This window comes from Symphalangus syndactylus, chromosome X, assembly GCF_028878055.3.
Source record: "Symphalangus syndactylus isolate Jambi chromosome X, NHGRI_mSymSyn1-v2.1_pri, whole genome shotgun sequence".
NCBI lineage: Eukaryota > Metazoa > Chordata > Mammalia > Primates > Hylobatidae > Symphalangus > Symphalangus syndactylus.
In genome coordinates this window covers 62,262,482-62,271,471 of record NC_072447.2, presented here as the reverse complement: position 1 = coordinate 62,271,471, position 8,990 = coordinate 62,262,482, and the positions used below count along the sequence as shown (strand labels likewise).

At 49.2% G+C, this 8,990-nt stretch overlaps 1 long non-coding RNA gene across 1 annotated transcript; it reads right to left on the bottom strand.

The window, feature by feature from the left end:
• Window positions 1-431: 431 nt before the first annotated feature.
• LOC134735965 (uncharacterized) lies at window positions 432-869 on the bottom strand. The gene is made up of 2 exons (XR_010119577.1): window positions 795-869; window positions 432-590 (listed from the first exon to the last, which is right to left on the bottom strand). It is a non-coding gene; the product is annotated as an uncharacterized lncRNA (long non-coding RNA).
• Window positions 870-8,990: the final 8,121 nt, after the last annotated feature.

The following is an 8,990-nucleotide window of genomic DNA, read 5'->3' as shown; positions in this document are numbered from 1 at the left end:
GCATGGTGGTGCATGCCTGTAATACCAGCTACTCGGGAGGTGGAGGCAGGAGAATCACTTGAACCCAGGAAGCAGAGGTTGCAGTGAGCTGAGATCGTGCCACTGCACTCCAGCCTGGGCAACACAGTGAGACTGTCTCAAAAAAAAAAAAAAAAGCCACACATGGTGGCACGCACCTGTAATCCCAGCTACTCAGAAGGCTGAGGCAGGAGAATCGCTTAAACCTGGGAGGCAGAGGTTGCAGTGAGCCGAGATCATGCCACTGCACTCCAGCCTGGGTGACAAGAGCAAGACTCTGTCTCAATAAAAATAAAAAAATAAAACGGTGAGGCAGGGAAAAGTTTCCATCCTGGTTTCCAAAGAAAGCTCCTCAGGTAGGCAGAGGGTTGGGTAAAATGCAAAACCCAATGAATGGATGGTCAGAAAGCCTGTGGTGTTACCAGTTTTTAATTCTTTGTGGGTTCAAAACTGAAGTAGAAGGGCCTTCTGAGTCAAACAACACGGCAGCCTGGGCTATGAAATTCTGTTCTGTGATTTTGGCATCACAACCACGTAAATTCTCTTCACACCTCTGCTCCCACGTGGAAGGACTGCAGGGGAAGGCACATCACAGCAGCATTGCCCTGGGGCGGGTGGCTTCCCAGACCAGAGTTAGATGTCCCCATGCACAACCATGGGAATGCGGGGTCCCTGCATTCAAAACTCCGGTGACAGAATATAGTCCCCAACCAGCTGCTAGAGATGAGAACACCCTCCAGGCTGCATGCTCAGGCCAGTGCCTGCTCCTTCCATACCTCATGGGTGACAGTCACAGAAGTGGAACTTTTCCCTGCCTCACCTTCCTTTCACTCCATTCATTGTCCTCTCTATGTGCAACCTGAGCTGGGAAAGGCATTTGGATGCCTCTCTGTTGGGGCCTGGGGCTGCAGAACACACCTACGTTTCACTGGCCTTCATTAGGTGGCCCTAGGGAGAGGGCTTTCTGCTTTGGATCACTGTTCCAGCTTCTGTTCTCTAGCATGGGTCTTGGGTCTATTGGCGTGTCCATGGCCTTCCCAATCAAGTCTCTTCAGGCCCTCAGAGAAGTTTGGCTAAAGGTTGGTGTAAAATCATGAGAAGCCTGGAAGACATCATGGATGCCATGGATTAGCTGTGCAACTGACCAGCTTCAGGTTTGACCAACCAAAAGCAACATTTGTCATGTGGTCTGACCATGTGGAGATGTTTCTGGACTTGCTAGAGCCTGCTTAGCTGCATGTTTTGTAGTTACGATTTTTGGAATCTCACTTTGAGTGTTGAAAGTGTAAGGAAGCTTTCTTCTTGTACCCTGGGCTTGGGTATTGCCCAGAGAAGAAATTTGGCCTTTTTTTTCTTAATGGACAAGAAACAGTTGCTGTTCTCATGTTCCAAGTCTGAGAGCAACAGACCCTCATCATCTGTGCCTGGAAGAGTTCACTGTTATTGAGCAGCACAGCCTGAGTGCTGGCCTCTGTGTGTCAACCCTTATTCCACTGCCTTATCTGACAAGGGGTTACATGCTGCTCACCTTACTGCCCTGGGATTAAATCAGTTACAGGCCAGAGTCTCCTTGGAGGGCCTGGAACTCTGAGTCCTCCTATGAACCTCTGTAGCCTAAATGAAATTCTTAAAATCACCGATGGAACCAAAAATAAATAAATAAAACGGGAAGGTATTGATGGTAAACTCACTAACCAAAGTCCTTGTTTAAGGGGGCATTAACAATGGTAGCTTTATCAGAGGCCTGTGTGGAAGCCAACACTACCAGAGACGAATTTATAGTGGAAGAATGAACAGAGACCATCGTTTAAAGTCAGATACGGACATTGATGTTAGGAGAGTTAATACGCACAGTTCAATAATAGACCAGAAAAGCACTGATGATAGAATAAAGACACCCAGATTTGAGGTCAAGTAAGAGGGGCAAGGATTTTTAATTAGTTCTGCTTTAATTATTCTGTTAAATATCTAGACAAAGAGGTGGGATTTGATATTGGGATAGTTAGCAAATGCTTGAACTCAGACTAGAGGAACATTCCAGGCGTAATAGTTAACAGAGACCCTGGTTTAGGGTCAGACCAGAGAAAAAGGGATGAGGGCAATCGAATTAATATCTAGGTTTGAGGTCAGTTCAGAGTGGACTCGAGTCTAGAATACTTAACAGAGCCTGGGGTTTGAGTTCACACTCTAGGGGCACTGGTGTTGGAAGAGATAACTGTACAAGTTCAATGACAGATCCACAGGACACTGGCGATGGAGCAGTTATCAGAGGATCAGATTCAAGGTCAAACCAGATGGGAGTTGGTGGTGTATTTAACAGAAGACTGGTTTGAGAAGGCTTGGAGTGGAAAGATTTGCGGACAGTTAAATGGCTGTGTTGGCTAACTAGACTAGTAGATCTTTAAATATGAAACAGGAAATGTAAGTCCTGGTTAAGAATCAGACAGACTAGAGAGCAAGGATAGTGGAACAGCTCTGATTAGGGACCAGGATGATATTGAATGTGGAATGACTAGAAAAGAGAACCCAGTGGCCAGGTGTGGTGGCTCACGCCTGTAGTCCCAGCACTTTGGGAGGCTGAGGAGGGCAGAGCATGAGGTCAAGAGATTGAGACCATCCTGGCCAACATGGTGAAACCCCGTCTCTACTAAAAGTACAAAAATTAGCTGGGCGTGGTGGCATGCGCCTGTAGTCCCAGCTACTCGGGAGGCTGAGGCAGGAGAATCGCTTGAACCTGGGGGACGGAGGCTGCAGTGAGCCGAGATCGCGCCACTGCACTCCAGCCCTGGCAACAGAGCGAGACTCCGTCTGAAAAAAAAAAAAAAAAAGAAAAGAAAAAAAAGAAAAGAGAACCCAGATTTTGAGAACAAACCAGAAGAACACTGATGCTTAACACTAGACCAGATTTGAGATCAGACCAACTGATGGTGTGAGTTAAAATGGCCTACATTCAAAGTCAGATCAGAGGAGACTGAAGGTTGAATAGTTAAAAAGAAGACCAGGCATGACCCATGTGGCATTGTTGGATGAAAACTGAACCAAGGTCCACGTTTGATTTGAGACCAGAAGGACCTTTAAGCTAGAATATCAAATGAAGGTCAGCCGGGCATGGTGGCTCACGCCTGTAATCCCAGCACTTTAGGAGACCAAGGCAGGAGGATCACTTGAGGTCAGGAGTTTGAGACCAGCCTGGCCAATATGGTGAAACCCCATCTCTACTAAAAATACAAAAATTAGCCAGGCTTGGTGGCAGGCACCTGTAATCCTGGCTACTCGGGAGGCTGAGGCAGGAGAATCACTTGAACCCAGGAGCAAGAGGTTGCAGTGAGCCAAGATCGTGCCACTGCACTCCAGCCTGGGCAACAGAGCAAGACTCTGTCTTAATAAATAAATAAATAAATAAATAAATAAATAAATAAATAAAGTGCCTGGGTTTGAGGTCATAGGTACTGGTGAAAGAAACATTAAGAGATGCCCAGGGCCGGGCACGGTGGCTCACACCTGTAATCCCAGCACTTTGGGAGGCCAAGGCAGGCGGATCATGAGGTCAGGAGATCGAGACCATCCTGGTCAACATGGTGAGACCCCCGTCTCTACTAGAAAATACAAAAAAATTAGCCAGGCGTGGTGGTGAGTGCCTGTAGTCCCAGCTACTCAGGAGGCTGAGGCAGGAGAATGGCGTGAACCCGGGAGGTGGAGCTTGCAGTGAGCCAAGATGGCGCCACTGCACTCCAGCCTGGGCGACAGAGTGAGACTGTGTCAAAAAAAAAAAAAAAAAGAGAGAGAGATGCCCAGGTCTGAGGTCAGATCAAAGAGTCAGTGATAGTAGACTAGTTAACAGAGGCCTGGGCTTAAGTTTAGACTCCATGGGCATTAATGGTACAACTGTTTTGGTGGTGGTGGTGGTGTTGTCGTTTGGGGTTTTTTTGAGACGGAGTTTTGCTCTTGTTGCCCAGGGCTGGGGTGCAATGGCACGATCTCGGCTCATTGCAACCTACGCCTCCCGGATTCAAGCAATTCTCCTGCCTCAGCCTCCCGAGTAGCTGGGATTACAGGCATGCATCACCACGCCTGGCTAAGTTTGTATTTTTAGTAGAGACGGGGCTTCTCCATGTTGGTCAGGCTGGTATCGAACTCCCGACCTCAGGTGATCTGCCCACCTTGGCCTCCCAAAGTGTTGGGATTACAGGCGTGAGCCACTGTGCCCAGCCAGTGGTACAACCGTTAATACAGAAGTGCAGACTGGAATTGACACCATAAGGGCATTGGTGGTGAAATAATTAACAGAGGCCCAGATGCAACGTCAGGACTGAGGGTCCTCGAGGTTGAAATGGAGCAAAAGGGCACCGATCACAAAATACAGTAGTTAATAGAAGCCCAAGCTCAGTTCAAGGTCAGATCAGAAGCCAATTGCTAGTGAAATATTATACAGTAGCCCTGGTTTGAGATTTGACCAGTGGTACACCAGTGGGGTAATAGTTAACAAAGGCCCAGCTTCGTTCTGAGACCAGAGAGGCTTTTTTTTTTTTTTTTTTTTTAGACAGAGTCTCGCTCTGTTGCCAGGCTGGAGTGCAGTGGCGTGATCTCGGCTCACTGCAACCTCTGCCTGCTGGGTTCAAGTGATTCTCATGCCTCAGACTCCCGAGTAGCTGGGATTACAGGCACGCACCACTACACCCAGCTAATTTTTGCATTTTTAGTAGAGATGGGGTTTCACTACGTTGGGCAGGATGGTCTCGATATCCTGACCTCGTGATCTGCCCACCTTGGGCTCCCAAAGTGCTGGGATTACAGGTGTGAGCCACTGAGCCCAGCCTTTTTTTTTTTTTTTTTTTTTTTTGACACGGAGTCTCGCTGTGTCGCCCAGGCTGGAGTGCAGTGGCGCGATCTCGGCTCACTGCAACCTCCGCCTCCCGGGTTCAAGTGATTCTCCTACCTTAGCCTCCCGAGTAGCTGGGACTACAGGCACGTGCCACCATGCCCGGCTAATTTTTTTGTATTTTTAGTAGACACAGGGTTCCACCGTGTTAGCCAGGATGGTCTCGATCTCCTGACCTCGTGATCAGCCTGCCTTGGCCACCTAAAGTGCTGGGATTACAGGTGTGAACCACTGCGCCTGGCCCAGAGAGGCTCTTGATGGTAAAGTAGTTGACAAACAAACAGGTTCAAAGTCAGACAAAGGGCAGGGAACAGTTAATCGAAGCCTTGACTTGAGGCAAGACCAGAGTGGAATTGATAGTGGAATGACTGACAGAGCTTCAGATCTGATATGAAACCAGTGATGCTGAACAAGTTAACCGAGGCCCAAATGTGACTGATAACACTATTTTTATTCTTTCTTCATTATTTATTCCCCCTTAGGTGGCGAGTCAAGAAAAGTACCACCAAGATGAGTTTAAAGTAGAATGTCAAATCTGCCACCTCAAAATTTCACAAGGAGGAAACCCCCAAAATCATGCACAACAATATTCACGATCAATCATCTTGAATCCAGACTCAATAGAGAATGTGAAGAGTGTAAACAAAAGAAGAAAGTGTTAGCGAAAAAGGAGGTTCCTCAAAATTATCCTGCCATCCACAGACCTTGGTGGAAACTGGGCATCTGTGTGGTGTTGCACACTGTGCAAAAAACAGTAACAGAGCAGGCCTCGACTGCAATCCTTGGAAAGGCCTGCTTCAAGGTTGGCCCTTGGCTGGTGTCTAAGAACATAGATTTCAGGAGGGTTCCCACCATTCCCTAAGAGATAAGAATGGCTCACTCTGGCCGGGTGTGGTGGCTCACACCTGTAATGCCAGCACTTTGGGAGGCCAAGGTGAGAGGATCACTTGAGCCCAGGAGTTCAAGGCCAGCCTGGGCAATATGGCGAACCCATCTCTACAAAAATCAGCTGGGGTCGTGGTGGCGCATGTCTGTGGTCCCAGCTACTTCGGAGGATGAGGCAGCAGGACCGCTTGAGCCTGGGAGGTTGAGGCTGCAGTGAACCGTGTTTGAGCCACTGCACTCCAGCCTGGGCAACAAAGTGAGACCATCTCAAAAAAAAAAAGAAAGGAAAAAAAAAAAGAATGGCTTACTCTACCTAAGCTGTTTGTATAAAAAAGTGGGCCAGGAGCGGTGGCTCATGCCTGTAATCCCAGTACTTCAGGAGGTCGAGGCAGGCGGGTCACAAGGTCAAGAGATGGAGATCAGCCTGGCCAATATGGTGAAACCCCATCTCTACTAAAAATACAAAAATTAGCTGGGCATGGTGGCAGGCACCTGTAGTCCCAGCTACTCAGGAAGCTGAGGCAGGAGAATCGCTTGAACCTAGGAGGCGGAGGTTGCAGTAAGCCGAGATCGTGCCACTGCACTCCAGCCTGGCGACAGAGCGAGATTCCGTCTCAATTAAAAAACAAAACAACAAAAAAAAACGGTGGTTTATGCTGAGCCCCTGCTTTCCTTTTGGGAGTCTGGGATTTGGGTAGGTGCCAGGCAGGGGGTGCCTATGTGACCATACCGCAATAAAAACTTGATACCAGCCAGGTGCTCACGCCTGTAATCCCAGCAGTTTGGGAGGCTGAGGTGGGAGGATCACTTGAGGTCAGGAGTTCAAGATCAGCCTGGCCAACGTGGTGAAACCCCATCCCTACTAAAAATACAAAAATTAGCCGGGCTTGCTGGTGCGCGCCTGTAGTTCCAGCTATTCGGGAAGCTGAGGCCCGAGGATCACTTGAACCCAGGAGGTGGAGGCTGCAGTGAGCCAAGATCACGCCACTGCATTCCAGCCTGGGCGTCAGAGCAAGACCCCACCCCCTCCCAAAAAAACAAAACAACAACAACAACAACAACAACAAAAAACCTCTGAGTGCTGAGTCTCTAACTGAGCTTCCTTGGTCAGCAACATTTCGCATGTATTGTCACAACCCATTACTGTGAACCGAGCACATCTTGTGTGACTCCAATGAGAGAGAAGCCCTGGAAAGTTGTGCCTGGGTCTCTCTGGGAGTTGGTCCTGCACACCATTTCTTTTTGCTGATTTTGCTCCGTATCTTTTTGTTGTAATAAGTCAATCATAGCCATGAATACAACCACATACTGAGTCTCGGGAGTCCTCCTAGCAAATCACTGGGCTTGGGACTGGTATTGGGGACCATGACACACACACACACATACATGACCTTTACCACGGGAACAATCCAGCTCACTGATGTCCCTATCTCACCACCATGTACCCTGAGGTCTATTAGATGGAAGTGCCAGTTAGAAATGCTTGGGGTGCAAGTAACCACACTGTCAAATAACTGGACTGTTGGTGCGAGTTCAGCAGCTCAGCAACGCTGGGCCAAGCTGGAGTCTCTACCATGCTGTGGACTGACCCTAAGGTCCCAAGATGTCAGTCGCAGTTCCAGTCAACGCATATGTGGCAACAAATGGAACTGAGAAGGAAGGGAGGGGCCGGAGCAAGAGCCTCTTTGCTGCTTCAGGTAACTTTGACATTTTCTGGTGACGCAGGCCACTGATAAGCGATTTTGGTTATTTACCCCCATCAATACTCAAAGCTTTTTCTCCTCTCTTGGGGCTCCCCTCAAATACTTAACATCACTTTTTGGTCTCTGAGCTGTTCCAGGGCTGGAATTTGTACCCTGGATGGGGCTGGGAGGAGACAGGGGTGGTCTGAGGGATGGAGATTCCACCACACAGCAGGAGGCCCCAGGTCAGCCTTAACTTCCGGTTGCTCCTGCACCAGCTTGGGGCTCCAGGACTCAACATCTCTGCTCGCTGCTTTCAGTAAACAACACAATGCACAGAGGGGTTGGGAATATCGCCCCCTGAGGAGGCAGCAGAGTCCTGCAGCCTAACATAGTGAACCCCCTGCGGGTCCGACCCAACATTCCACCCCCCCACCTCCCCGCCCCGCCAGCTCCTCCACTTTCACTACCCTGGTGCAAGTCCCCATCACTGCGCTCAGAGGGGTCTCCTGCTGGGTCCCCTGCTTCTACCCCCACCCCCAATCTGTTCCCTTCAGCAGCCAGAGGGAGCCTCTATGACCAAGTCAGATCATGTTCCTCCTCTGCTTGACACCTTCTGGTCACCCCCACTCAGGAAAAAAGCCAAAGTCCTAACTGTGGCCCATGAAGCATCTGGCCCGTCTGACCTCATCTACTGCCACACTCTGGTCCAGCAAGACTCTGGCATACACAATGATCCTTCTGGAGCGCTCCAGCCTCAGTGCCTTTAGGCTGGCTTTCTCTCCGCCTGGAATGTTCTTACCCTACGCTATGACTCCCACTCACTTCCTTCAGGTCTTTATTTAAATGTCACCCTGAGCCAGGCGTGGTGGTTCACACCTGTAATCCCAGCACTTTGGGAGGCTGAGGCGGGTGGATCGCTTAAGCCCAGGAGTTCGAGACCAGCCTGAGCAACATGGCAAAACCCCGTCTCTACTAAAAATACAAAAATTACCCGAGTGTGGTGGCACACACCTGTAGTCCCAGCTACTTGGGAGGCTTAAGTGAGGATCACTTGAGCCCTGGAGGTTGAGGCTGCAGTGAGCTAGGGTCATGCCACTGCATTCCAACCTGGGTGACAGAGTGAGACCCTGTCTCAAAAACAAAAAAGTCACCCTGTCAGGATCATCTTCCCTGATGCTGTCACCATAAAGAGCCCACTCCCCCAACTTCTGCAGCTCTGTCTCGCATCCTTGCTTTATTTTCTTCATATCACTCATCATTAGCTGGCCTGTTCCATATTTTTGTCTACTGTCTCCACTATGATGCAAGCCCGATGAGAGCAGGCATTTCCGTCAGTTTAGGTCAGAGCAGTATCCCCAGTGCCTAGAACAGTTCCTGGCACACGGTCAGGGCTCACTAATGTCTATCGAATGCATGAATGTGTAAAACAGTTAAGGCAGGGCCTGTAACCCAGCAGACATTCAATCAATGCTTGTGGAATGAATGAATCCGTCGATGCATGAATGCACAAATGAGTCAATGAA